Source organism: Pongo pygmaeus, chromosome 14, assembly GCF_028885625.2.
Source record: "Pongo pygmaeus isolate AG05252 chromosome 14, NHGRI_mPonPyg2-v2.0_pri, whole genome shotgun sequence".
Lineage (NCBI taxonomy): Eukaryota > Metazoa > Chordata > Mammalia > Primates > Hominidae > Pongo > Pongo pygmaeus.
The window spans coordinates 122,200,180-122,214,074 of NC_072387.2; the positions used below are offsets into that span (position 1 = coordinate 122,200,180).

The 13,895-nt window shown below is 47.5% G+C and overlaps 1 long non-coding RNA gene across 1 annotated transcript; it reads left to right on the top strand.

Annotated features, from left to right (window-relative positions):
- Window positions 1–8,198: 8,198 nt before the first annotated feature.
- On the top strand, window positions 8,199–11,596 carry LOC129011192 (uncharacterized). Its single transcript, XR_008493267.2, has 3 exons — window positions 8,199–8,274; window positions 9,105–9,229; window positions 10,508–11,596. It is a non-coding gene; the product is annotated as an uncharacterized LOC129011192 (long non-coding RNA).
- The last annotated feature ends 2,299 nt before the right edge of the window (window positions 11,597–13,895 follow it).

Genomic DNA, 13,895 nt, shown 5'->3' on the forward strand with positions numbered 1-13,895 from the left:
CACTTCTCTCCTGCGAGGTGAGTTCCTTGGTCAAAAGCAGTGCTGTGCAGAATACCATGACAGAGGGAAAGGCATTCTGTAAGCCCTCGGATAGTCGTTTTGGCAGAAGCATTGCATGCAGGGAAGGCAAATCTGTATCTGGAGTAAGTGTCGATTCCAGTAATAACAAAGCACTGCCCTGTCTACAATGGAAGTGGTCCAATGTAACCAGCCGGCTACCAGGCAGCTGGCTGATCATGCCAGAGAACAGTACCACACCTGGGACTCAGGATTGGGTGTGAGCGTTGCTATAGACTGGGAGAGAGGAAGGAGACCTTTACTACAATTTAAACTTGGAATGGATTGGTTAAGAACGTTGCTATAGACTGGGAGAGAGGAAGGAGACCTTTACTACAATTTAAACTTGGAATGGATTGGGTAAGAACATTGCTATAGACTAGGAGAGAGGAAGGAGACCTTTAATACAATTTAAACTTGGAATGGATTGGGTAAGAACGTTACTGTAGACTAGGAGAGAGGAAGGAGACTTTTCATACAATTTAAACTTGGAATGGATTGGGTAAGAACGTTACTGTAGACTAGGAGAGAGGAAGGAGACCTTTCATACAATTTAAACTTGGAATGGATTGGGTAAGAACGTTACTGTAGACTAGGAGAGAGGAAGGAGACCTTTCATACAATTTAAACTTGGAAAGATGTTTTCCTTTGAGTGGAGACCACTAAGAGAGGAGGAAGGAGCTTGCAAGCCGCCAGGTCATGCACCACCACCCAGACAATGTTGTTGCCTGCCCAGCAGCCATTTCTCTCAGGTCTTCTCTGCTAGTGCAGCCTCAGTTTTGTTCAGATACTGGCTGAAAAGTCCCCGACCTCAGAGGAGACCAGTTCCTGCCTCAAGCTGGGGGATAAACCATGGTTGCTCAGAAACAGCCATGGGGCTCCCTTTCCATGCCAGTAGGTTAGGCTGTGTGCGCCTGTGTGCCCAACTCTTGCCGTAAAGTGTAGGAGAAACTTGGCCAGGGGATGCTATGGAAAATATTTTTCCCAGATGAAAAGGAGTATCTTCCCAGAGAGAAAGCTTCCTTCTGCACCTACCTCTTACCTTTCTCCTTGAGATGTTGCTGTTTGGAGCTAAGGCAGCTGTCCTGTGACCATCTGTCAACAAAGGTAAGGATAAAAACACAAGCTCAAAAAGATATTGGCGCGATATTTATCAAAGTTATTTTTAAGAGCAAACATGAAGAAAGAAATTTTAAAAATGTCCATACAATGAAATACAATCATAGATATGTTATTGGTAAGAAAATGTTTATGATAATTTATTAGGGGACAAAGGCAGGTCACAAATGGAATGTAGGAACCCATCCTGTGGGTAGGTGGGTGAGTCTGCAAAAGACCATAGGAAAATACATCAATACTGGTCAGCTTTGGATGGTAAAATTATGAGTGGCATTTGTTTTCTAATTTTTCTTCAATGCATTTGTAATACATTGTATATATCTCAGTACTGAATTGTAATGTGAAATGTTTTCTTACAGTGTGATATGGTTTGGATCTGTGTCCTCACCCAAATCTCATGTTGAATTTAATTCCCAGTGTTGGAAGAGGGAACTGGTGGGAGGTGATTGGATCATGGGGTGGACTTCCCCCTTACTGTTCTTGTGATAGTGAGTGAGTTCTCCCGAGATCTCCTTGTTTAAAGGGTGTAGCACCACCCACTTGCTCTCTCTCTGCTGCAAGACATGTGAAGACATGCCTACTTCCCCTTTGCCTTCCACCATGATTATAAGTTTCCTGAGGCCTCCCCAGAAGCCGAAGCCTGTACAGCTCACAGAACCATGAGCCAATTAAACCTCTTTTCTTTATAAATTACCCAGTCTCAGATAGTTCTTTATAGCAAAGCCAAAACACAGTGGAACACAGTTAAAAAAAAAAAAAAGAAAAAAGAAAAAATAGTCAGTGTTTTTCAAAATGGGACTTTAAAAGTAGAATCACTGTATTATTAGGAATGCAAAAATCTTCAACGTGAGTAGAGGTGTAGTTTCCTGGGGGCAGCCATAACAAATCGTCACAGAGTAGGTAGCTCCCAAGAACAGAAATGTGTTGTTTCTCAGTTCTGGATACAGAGTCAGAAATTAAGCTGTCAGCAGCTGTGCTCCCTCTGAAGTCTCCAGAGGAGAATCCTTCCTTGCCTTTTCCAGCTTTTGGTGGCTCCAGGCATCCCTTGGCTTGTGGCTGCATCACTGCAACCTCTGCCTCCATCTTTACATGGCTTCTCCCTTGTGTCACTGTGTCCTGTCCTCCTAAGGGCACTTGTCATTGGATTCAGGACTCCAAATCCAGGATGATTTCATCTCAAGATCTTTAACTTGACTCATCTGCAAAGATCCTTTTGTGAATCTTTTGTGAATAAGGTCACTTTCATAGTTACTAGGGGTTACGACACACGTATTTTTTGGAGGGACATCATTCAACCCAGCAGAGTGGATAATACCAAGTGGCTTTCAAAAGGGACTTTTACTACTGAATTCTCATGATGACATGAGGTTGTGAGAATTCCACTTACTCTGCATCCTCACATTGTTTATTGTCAGGTTGTTTAATTTTGTTAATCAGGTACCTATGAATTATTATCTCTCTTTTCCCATTTGCCCCAATAATACTCACTGGTGGTACTTGTGGTTGCAGCATTTACCCCAAGACACCTTTCCCACCATTATGTTTTTAGTAGTGGTATTTCCATTTGCAAAATATAATAATTCTTGATTGCTGAAAATGTCAAATCCTAGAAAACATAGCATTCCTACATGTGATGTTAACACTGTTCTTAAATGGTTGTTGGCCGAAGATTTGTTTGATGAATCCAAGTCTTCCGAAAAAGATGATTCTCGTGATTCAGATTATTCTGATGTTAGTTTTGTTTAGAAATAATTCCAAAAACAGTTTTTCTATTTGATTTTCACATTGAAAATCAGTCAGATTTGCTTCAGCCTCAAACAGCGTGTTTATGTAAAAGCAAATGAGCACTGGCAGTACGCTGCACTTTTTTCTTTGTAAACAGGAGAAAGGTTAATTCATATTTTTCTGATTACTAAAGAGATTATCTTATTTCTTTCTTTCTTTTCTTCTCCTTTTGCTATTCATGTTTCTATTCATGTCTTCTGTGAAACACTTGTTCATGTCTTTTTTCCATTTCTATCATGTTTGTTTCTTTTTGATTTGCAGGTCATGTGGCTAACTTTGTCAGGAGGGACCAGTCTTCAGGGCATCTGTAGCATTTTTCATTTCCATCCATAATGCACCAGTGCTCCAGATGCTCCCCATCCTTGCCAGCACTAAGTGTTTGGAACTTGTTTTATTGCAGGCCTGCTCATAGGCATGCAGTCGTATCTCGCGGTGGCTTTAAGTTGCATCTCCAAAAGGGCTAATGATGCTGAATATCTTTTCATGTGCTAAGATGCTTTCCATATATTCTCTTTGGTGACATGTCTGTTGCCTACTTTTATACTGGTTGCTTATTTCCTACTGTTGAGTTTTCAGAGTTCTTTATAGACTCTGGATAACAGTCTTTTATTGGATATGTGACTTGCAAATATTTTCTCTCAGTCTATAGGTTACCTTTTAAGTCTACTCAGCAGTGTCTCTTGCAAAGGAGAAAATTTTACTTTTGATTAAGTCCAATAATTATTTCATTTGATTGATGAAGTATGCTTTTGGAGTCATATCTACCAGTTCTTTGCCTAATCCCAGGTCACAAAGAATTTCTTCTACACTTCTTTCTAAACATTTTATAGTTTTGTGTTTTACATTTAGTTCTAAGATCTGTTTCTGTTTTGTATAAGTTGGGAGTGTCAAGTCAAAGCTCTTTTCATTTATTTAACTTTTTGCATATGGTTATCCAACTGTTCCAACACAATTTGTTGAAAAGACATCTTTTCTCCTTTGAATTGCCTTTGTAACAGTGTAAAAACCCAAATGGTCATGTTTGTGTGAACTTATTTCTAGATTCTCTGGTGGGCATCCTTTCTGTGACAGCACATATAGATATCCTTTCTGTGATAGCATCCTTTCTGTGATAGCATCCTTTCTGTGACAGCATCCTTTCTGTGATAGCATCCTTTCTGTGATAGCATACTTCCTTCATCACTACATCTTTACAGTGTCTTAAAATTGAGTAGTGTGATTCCTCCAACTTTACTCATCTTTTTCAAACATGATTTGGCCATTCTATTTTCTTTGACTTTCCAGATAAATTTTAAAATTTGGTTCTCTATATCTATAAAAAATCCATAATTTGGGGAGCTTCCCAGCTCTTAGGATGGATATATTTTGTCTATTCTGGAAAATTCCCCATCTGTCTCCACTTGTTCCTGTAACTATTCTGTAATTCTCATCATAAATGTGGCAATCATCCTCACTTGATCCTTAAAGCCTCTTAATATTTGTTTCCTATTTTTCTCTTTTTTTCTTCCAGAACTGCATTCTGAATAATTTCTTCAACTTTATCTTCCAGCTCCTTGATTCTCTCTGCAGTTGTATCAAATGTGCTGCTAACCCTTTCTGTTGAGTCTAATTTCAAATATATATTTAAAAATTCTAGGGCTTTTGAGTGGTTCTGAAATCTTCCTGGTCAATTTTGACAACCTTGTGCTGCTTTCTTAGACTTTTAATATCCTCGTTTATTTCCTTCAATGTGTTAAACATTCTTCTTTTCTGTTCTGTATCTAATACTTTCTGTATCTTCAGTTCTTCGCAGTTGACTTTTTGCCTCACATCTTATTTCCTGTGTGTTTCTTGGTTTTGATTATGAGCCCATGTGTCTTGGTGTTTTATCTATTGTAATTCTTTGAGGACTTAAAGTGAGTTTCTTCAAGGAGGATTTTATTTTGTTTCTTCCAAGAACTCAGGAGTACTATCAATTCTGGGATGCTTCAAGTTAAATTTTTGTCTTTCTTAAAAATCATATATTTAGTGTACATTTGACCTCAAAGCCCGTGAGCACAGGCTTATGGCTGGGAATTCTGAGGGAAGACTTTACTTGCACTGCTCTCAGAGCCAAGGCTGGGGCCACCATCAGTGGGCAGAAGTTTCTGTTCCACTGATCGGGTACTGTGCCCTGGCTGCCCCGCACAGGCCTCAGGCTCTGTCTCCTTCGGGCGTGAGGTCCGCTGAAAGTCAGATGACTGGGACCATGGGCGCTAGCAGATACCCCGGGGAAGAGTGCCAGTTTAAATGCATGCCTTTCTTTTCTCAACGTGTTTCTGACTCTGATAAATTCTGTTATTTTTCCTCAAACTCAGCCATTCAGTAAAAGAATTTTTTTTCTTTTCATCTATCTGGCATGTTAAGTGTGGTGTACCAAAGCTAGTTATTTTTGAAAAGCAAATCTATCACATTACTGAAAATAAAGCCCAGGCACCTTGAACTTTAAAATTGTAAACACACCCATCATTGCTCAATAACTCCTAGCAGATAATGTGACCTAACCTTCCTCATTTTGTAGATAAACTAACTGAGACTCAGACCTACAAAAGTTAAGCAGGAAAGAACACAGCCATGGGATGAAAGGCACAGCCCAGAGCCCTGGGCCCCTGGCAGGACACTCTTCCCGTCCTCCTCTGTGCCCTGAGCAGCCAGCGTCCAGTTCAGGGCTTTGTAGCTGAACGCGCAGCCCCAGCCTTGCTGACATAGCACCTGGTGGCGGGGAACAGTGGCAAAGTCCCCCGGGGGGTCTGGTGAGCAAGGGCGGGGGAGATTCGTGACAGGAACGATGCCCAGACTGAAACAGAAGGGGCGCTAAGCAGTGCCCCGCCAGCCCACGAGCCAGAAGGAGCCACACGGAGACGTCACGCGGCACACGTGGAGTCCCACACACACGTCGCACAGAGTCCGGCCTCTACACATTTGCAGGTGTCTTGCACATCAGGAAAACCAGTGAAGCCCCCGCGGAAGGCAGACTTTCCTGGCTGCGCGTGCCGGTTGGATACAGCCCGAATTAGTGTTATTTTCCAACGTGAAGTTCTGTTTTGGCTGAAATAAGAAAGCGACCCACACTCGGAAGGAAGCACCTGAGACTCGTGTCCTTCCTCGCTGGCTCGTTGGTGCTCGGCGGCGCCAGACCGCTGTCAGAGAGACCACATCTCAGTGGACACAGCGCATCTGTGTGGCCAGCACAGACACACACAACCCCAGAGTAAGCCTCCTCCCGCCTCCCCAAACCCACACCCATGCCAGCGTCTCTGCGCTTACCCCATTGTCCCTGCAGGCCCCGGCTGGGCGTGAACTGGGCCCCTTCATCCCAGCCCCGTGTCCGGGTGCACGCGGAAGAGGCCGAATTCTGGTTTCTTGCAGCCAGCAGGGGGTCCTTGGCTTTCCATCACGATTTTTTCCCAGGAGGATATTATCTCACGTTAACAAAACTCAGGAGGAGTCAGAACAGGTTCCGGAAGAACTCTGTGCTCTCTGACTTTTTAAAACCTTACAGAAACAGCAGCCCACCCCAGGCTCCTGGTGCTGTGAAGGCTGATTCCGATTCCCAGGAGGTGGGCAGTGTCTCCTGGAGTCTGTTTCTGCCCCTGCTAATAGGGCTGGATGCAGAGCTTTTCTGACCTGAGAGAAGAATCAGGGAACCCAGTACTAATTCACTCAGGTGCCAGCGACCCAGGATCTTATCCATAAAGATTCTAGAATGCTGAAGCAGCTCCCAAGAGCCTGGAAAATGCAAAACAAATTTCTCCTCCCTAAAAATAAAAAGTAATTCAGAAGATAGGCACTTTTGATATCAACATGAAAACAAAGCACCAGTTAATAAAAATATAAATCTTACATTAAATCACCACTTAGTTGAATTTGAGGAGGCAGTGGTAGCAGACTTGCTGGAAATATTTCTTCCCTCCTAATTTTTTCATACCTTTTCCAGTTTATCCCAGATCTCATCTCTTCCACACAGTCTGCTCTGTCCTTTCTCAAGAATGAAATGATGACTCTCCTTCATCTCCACCTTTCACAGTCTCTCTGCCCTGCCCACTAGGGGAAGAGTGCCTGGGCACTGCAAGAATTTAGTACCAATTGCCCTTCCTTCCTTCCTTCCTTCCTCTCTCTATCCCTCCCTCTTTCCCTTCCTTTTTCCTTCCTTTCTTCTTTCCTTCTTCCTTCCTTCTTTCCTTTCTCCCTTCCTCCCTCTCTCCCCTCCTTCACTGCCTTCCTTTCTCTCTTCATTCCTTCCTCCTCCCCCCGCTTCCCCTCTTGCTTCCTTCCCTTCTTCCCTTCCTTCCTTTCTCTCTCTCTCACTCTTTCCCTTCCTTTCTTCCTTTCTCCCTCCCTCCCTCTCTCACCTCCTTCCCTGCCTTCCTCTCTCTCTTCATTCCTTCTTCCTCCCTCCTCCCTTCCATCCCTCCCTTCCTTTCTTCCTTCCTTCCTCTCTCCCTCCCTCTTTCCTTTCCTTTTTTCCTTCCTTTCTTCCTTCCTTCTTTCCTTTCTCCCTCCCTCCCTCTCCCCTCATTCCCTGCCTTCCTTTCTCTTTATTCCTTCCTCCTCCCTCACCTCCCTTCCTTCCTTTTTTCCTTCCTTCCTTCCTTCCTCCCTCCATCCCTTCCTTCTTTCCCTCCTTCCTCCCTCCCTCTTTCCCTACCTTCCTTCCTTCTTTCTTTACTTTTCTTCCCCCCTTACTTCCTTCCTTGTCTCCCTCTCTCCCTCTCTCCCTCTCTTCCCTGCCTTCTTCTCTCTCTTCATTCCTTCCTCCTCCCTCCCTTATGCCCTCTCTCCCTCTCTCCCTCCCTCCTCCCTGCTCCTGCCTCCTCAGCACCCTGGTTTCCCGGTTCCCTGGTTCCCCTGGTTCCCTGGTTCTCTGGGTCCCTAGTTTCCTGGTTCCCCTGGTTCTCTGGTTTCCTGGTTCCCTGATTCCCTGGTTCTCTGGTTCCCTGGTGCCCTGGTTTCCTGGTTCCCCTGGTTCTCTGGTTCCCTGGTACCCTGGTGCCCTGGTTCTCTGGTGCCCTGGTTCCCTCTTTCCCTGGTTTCCTGGTTCCCCTAGTTCTCTGGCTCCCTGGTTTCCTGTTTCACTGTTTCCTGGTTCCCTGGTTCCCTGATTCCCTGGTTCCCTGGTTTCCTGGTTCCCCTAGTTCTCTGGCTCCCTGGTTTCCTGTTTCACTGTTTCCTGGTTCCCTGGTTCCCTGGTTCCCTGGTTTCCTGGTTCTCTGGTTCCCTGGTTCCCTGGTGCCCTGGTCCCTGTTCCCATGGCTGCCGCATTTATTATGCATGCGCCCCTCCTGTTCCATGAAGGTAATGGGTGCTCCTCCTCCCTTGATCTTTCTTTGCTCTTCTTTTCCAAAAAAAGTGGGGGATGCATATTAAACAAACACTCATCACAGTCTTCATTATTTTGGCAAGGAAAACAAATGGGAATCAAGTCGTCTTTTTCCTGTCAGGGTGCTGATGAAGGAAACGTCAATAAACCGAACAATGTACTGTGTGACTGCCTGGCTTGAGATCTTTGAGTACAATAAAGTAAAATAAAATAAAATAAAATCCTAATAGGGAGAAGAGTTTCATCATGTTCTGTTTCAAACTCCAGGCTACACTTTCTCGATGCTGACCAGTCCTCACCTGACTAACACGAGCTGAATAAGAATGGACATTGGCATGCTCAGGATCTAGAGGCAAGATTCCAGCAGCCCGATGCCCTCAGCCCCAGCCCCAGCCCCAGCCCCAGCTCCCTCATGTCATGCAGCCACACACAGCCCCACACAGCCCCACCGCCTTGACTACAGGCATGGTCAAGGCATGAATGGTTGATCTCAAATATCTCCAGGCATTGCTACTCACCGAGAGAGCTTGGACACTCATGTGCAAAGGCAGAGACAGAGAGTCGGAAAGAAAGACAAAGGGGTAGGGGGAGAGGCTTTTGAAAGAGCATTCAAAGATGTTCTGAGGAAGACATCCAAGCATGCAAGTGGCCTGTTAGCTCTGATGTGACCTAGTACACTTGTTTCAGCAGAAGTCACACAGGTCCAAGCACCAAGTGACCTGTTAGCCCTACTGTGAACTAGTACACTTGTTTCAGCAGAAGTCACACAGGATCCTTAAAGCATCCTCATTCTTTCTCCGTACAGGTTCTGGATGGAGGTCTCATGAGGGATTTGGGCAGAGGCTGATGAAAACATAAAATGGGCCAGTCTCCAGATTCAAAGGAGAGCTGGAGACAGCATTCGTAGGTTGACCAGGCAGCTTTGACCAGGTGTGACAAAGGAAGCCCAGGTGTCCCAGTCTATTCATGTTTCTATCACAAAATGCCTTTGAATTGGTAATTTATAAACAATAGAAATTTATTTCTTATCGTTCTGGAGGCCGGAAAGTCCACAATCAAGACACCAGCTGGTTCCCGGCCTGTGAGGACCCAGCCTCTGCTTCCAAGATGGCGCCTCTGGGCTGCATCCTCACGTGGGGAGGGGGTGGGAGAAGAAAAGGGGCTGAGCATGCCCTTCAGCCTCCATTATAAGGCGTGGATCCTGTTCCGAGGGAGGAGCCCCCATCACTCAGCCTCCTCTCAGAAGGCCCCACCTGTTAACACCACACGGGGCTTAGGTTTCGCTGTACGCATTTGAGAGGCATCTACATCATTCAGACTATAGCACAGGGTGGCCCCCCACTGCTTCCCATACTGCCAGAGGCTGGGGCAGCCCCCCGGCCACCATGTTCCGCCAGCAGGATGGCTCCTGTCAGCCAGGTGTGTGGGGCCTGGGCACACTGGCAAGAAGCAGGGAGGGCGGCCCAGACCCGGCCGCCCTGTGGCTGCTACAGGAGACTGTGTCCCTTTTGGAGACTGTGACAGATCCACGATCCGTCCCAGCCATTGCTCCATCTGTCTTGTGCATCAACCCCTCTGCCAGTATCATATGGTAAATAGTACCAGGAATACTACAGTTCCAGGCACCCAGGTCACATCAGAGAACGGACGAGTTAGAGTTTAACGACACAGTTTGTAGCTGAGGCTGCTTTGGAGCTGATGACTGGGATGGCATTGCTGCTCAGAACTGATGACTGGGTGGCATTGCTGCCTGGAGCTGATGACTGGGTGGCATTGCTGCTCAGAACTGATGACTGGGCGACATTGCTGTCTGGAGCTGGTGACTGGGCGGCATTGCTGTCTGGAGCTGGTGACTGGGCGGCATTGCTGTCTGCAGCTGGTGACTGGGCGGCATTGCTGTCTGCAGCTGGTGACTGGGCGGCATTGCTGTCTGCAGCTGGTGACTGGGCGGCATTGCTGTCTGCAGCTGGTGACTGGGCGGCATTGCTGCTTGGTTGTTGTCGAGCCTCCCCGAGGTCCAAAGTCACCAGAAGGAATGCCCTGGAAGGAGAGGGCATAACTGTAGTTCTAGGAGTCTGAGGCCCAATTTAACCTTTTCTTCATCATTCAGCAGCTTAGAAATTCATGTCATTCCCCCTCTAGGCCTCAATTTCTCTACCTGTAAAATGGGGTGTTTGAGCCGAATTCCCTTTACCTGTGAAATCCTAGGACCCCATCATGTCACTTTCATGCAGCAGAGGCAGCGACTACTGGAGAGGGACACGAAGGACTGCACCTGGATCTTGTTTAAACGCAAGGAGCTGGGTTTTGAAGACGCCACAAGGGACTTTAGGACCCTACGTTACTTATTGACATCAAAAGAGGAGAAGATAAAGCCTCACAATTCTTCCTCCCACTTCCTCAGGTGGCCAGTGCTGCTTTTATTGTGGAATGGGTTTGCCACAAAGCCTCAGGCTGATAGATAAGACTCGGGTCTCTGAAAAATGACAGCTTGACATCAAACCAACAAAATCAATTTCCAAATTGATTAAAACCATCCTCAAATAAAACTCTGCTGGCTTTCTCGAATCCCATTGTAAAAGGTCATCTGGGAAGTAAGTACCATATTTGTTTTAAGTTAGCAGGAGCCTGCAGCGCACTTGAGGCCCTACAGTTTCAGGGCCAGGCTGGGCTGACTGGGCCCACCCACGCCTCTGCCCTCACCACAGCCCCCAGCTCCAGGGTGCCCACCAGAGCCAGGGCAGGAAGCCACCTCCAGGCTGGCCCTTCGTCTTGGCTCTTTGAAAAGCTTTGGGTGAGATGTGTCTCTTGGATCAAATAAACAATCAACAATTGGCTGCTATCATTAAGGGAGAGGGTTACTGCTGAGGGAGACATATCCTGGGGGCATTTTGTGTGTTTATGGGGTGATTTATGATTCATAGAGATCAAGCGATAAAAGTACTGAAATGCCAAGAAAGAAAATTGGAGAGAAAAATTGCTACAAATTTTATTCTGATTTTTTTAAGGAGATTTATTTTATTTGCAAGATTTGTAATTGATGCAAAGCCTGTAAATGCAGGTTCCCCACTGTCAAAGCCTCTCCCTTTCAGACCCTTTGTAAAGGCGTGACCTGCTTCCAGAAACGTGATATTTGAAAAAATGAAATCTACACATTGAGATACATTAGGAGTGACTGTTCACGTGACAAAAGGGTTTGCCACTTTACAAAAGATTCATCCCAGTGTTTCTTAAAGAACTATACAACTGCGATGTATTTTAAATGCCTTTCAATTAAAAGAATTGACTCATGCTCAACTTTGCTTCAACATTATTTCAACTTTATTTCACCTTAAATATCATACAATAAAAACTTAGTGTACTGATTTTTATCCCGGGGGAATATGTCTTCCCCTAGGTTTGATAGAGGAATCTGGCTCTGAAGGTTGCACAGCAGAAAACCAGCTCTCATTCTATTCTGCCATTAACTGGTAGCAGTGAACACGGTCCCTTGGGCCTCAGTTTCCCCATCTGTAAAACAGGGACAAGCTACTTGCCCACTAAGCCTATGTTTCAAAATGGTCATGGGTTTAAAAACACAGAAAACAAAGGTGCCCAGTGCTTACCAACGTGAGGTGTTAATGTTCTGTCCCCTGGCCACATCTTAAATGGCCCACCTACCCAGGATGGCTGCTGGACCAGTCCCAGGCAGCGTTATTAAGCGCCTCCGGCTACATTCAGGCTGTTTCCCTCCACGTCCATTTCCGACTTCAAGGCCTTCATGCCGGGTCCCGTTTCATCCTCCCTCTGAAACGAGATTAACAGGAAAGGATCCAGTGCCTGTCCGTTCACCTCTTGCCGCCCAATGTCCATTGATGCCAGGACACCAGGTACTGAGCTCCTCTCACAGCCTGCCCAGGCTTCCACTGGCAATCGGGTCCCACTGTGCAGATGAACAAACAAATCCCCCATCTCAGGGACTGCCCACAGTCACACAGCCGGGAACACACAAGGGGCCTTTAAAGTCAGTCTCCTCTGCTGACTCCTGTGCTCTGCCTGCAAGAGACCTTCTCCATCATCACCACACCGAAGGGGAAACAGAGGCCATCCCGGGGCAGTTGGCCACCCGACAGCCTGTGTGCACATTGGAAGCTGGGCCTGTCATTTGTTTGGGCCCACAGGAGGGACACGGGGCAAGGGAGATGATCTCCCCGCTGGAGACCTGTGGCATCATCCAGGCCCTTCTCTGCCCTCTCAGCCAAGGCAAGGTGGCACCAAGTTCTTCACCTCTGAGGGGTGAAGTGGCACAGACACTTCTGCAAGCCAGAGCCCTTCCTCCCAGGTCTGCAGTGGCCAGCATCCCTCTCATTTGGTGATTGGGTCACAAATGTTCTTCCTGAGAATCTCTGCCACCAATGAAGTGTCCCAGACGGCCGCCGTGAAAGAGACCCAGGGCAGGCTTCTGGGGAGGGCCTGCCCCAAAGGGACCACGAGTCCCTGAGGGTCTTGGCGGATGAGCTCAGCTGCAGATGCCCGGTCAGGGGAGCGTGAGCCAGTGCTCAGGAGCTCTGGATACTTCTAAGGAGGGGGCGTCTGTGCAGAGACGCGTTTCTTCGTGTAGACACGAAGGGGAAGGGGTAAGTGGAGACCACCGTGGTGTGCCATGCTCCAGTGTCCAGAGGACCGTCACATTGCTCAAATCCACAGCCAGGCGGCACCTCCGCAAGCTGGGCATGTGACGCGGTGGCGTCTTAGTGACAGTTGGCTTGGCTCCTGGAGGGGACACTGAAGGGTGAAGCGGGGGCTTGTCCGGATTGCTGTCCCTCGCCCACCCAGCACGTCCATCTCCATTCCCCCAGCCCACCTGGCACAGCGAAAGCTGAGCTGCTGGAGGCACACTGTCCTCAAAGCTCCCTGGCCTCAGCAGCATTAGCCTGGGTCTCGGGCAGTCCTGGAGACTCTGAACTGCAAAGGGACGCAGAGGCAGGGCTTCCACTCACAGGCTGGCTGCCCACTGGCCGCCACTCACACGGGACGCACAGACCACAGGGGTTCCTTTGATCTTCATTCTGCAGCTCCCACATCTGAGCCCTGGGCACTCACCCCTAAAAATCCTCCTCTCTAAGCAACCAGCGAGGATTCCATGGATGACAAAGGGGTGGGGTGGTGTGGAGAAGGTGCCACCTCCCACAGCCTCCACTGCAGGTGGGAGCTTTGCTGCAGCACAAAGGACCCGAGGGGTCTGCCCTGCTGGAGCCGGGCCCACCTGGCCCCAAGGACCCCGTGGCAGAGCCGGGTGTGGGGGTCGCCATTCATCCTAGAGCTTCTGTCCCAAATATCTCTGCTTAACTTTTTCCTTAGCTTCCCTGCTGACCAAGCATTCTTAACACATGCCTGTGTATCCACACGAAAAAGCCCACTGTGTGCCTAGTGTCGCTTCGCAAAGGCTGTGGGGCCCTCCAGAAGAAATGGAAGTAGCTATGCAGGCTGAGCCGGAGTGGGCTCCCATGGAAGGGATCGCAGAGAGGCCTCTGGGAATGGAATGGGTGAAGATCCACTTGAGAGAAATCACTGCCAGCAGGAAGAGCAAGTGGGTCCCTCCTGCTGGCCTCCTTGT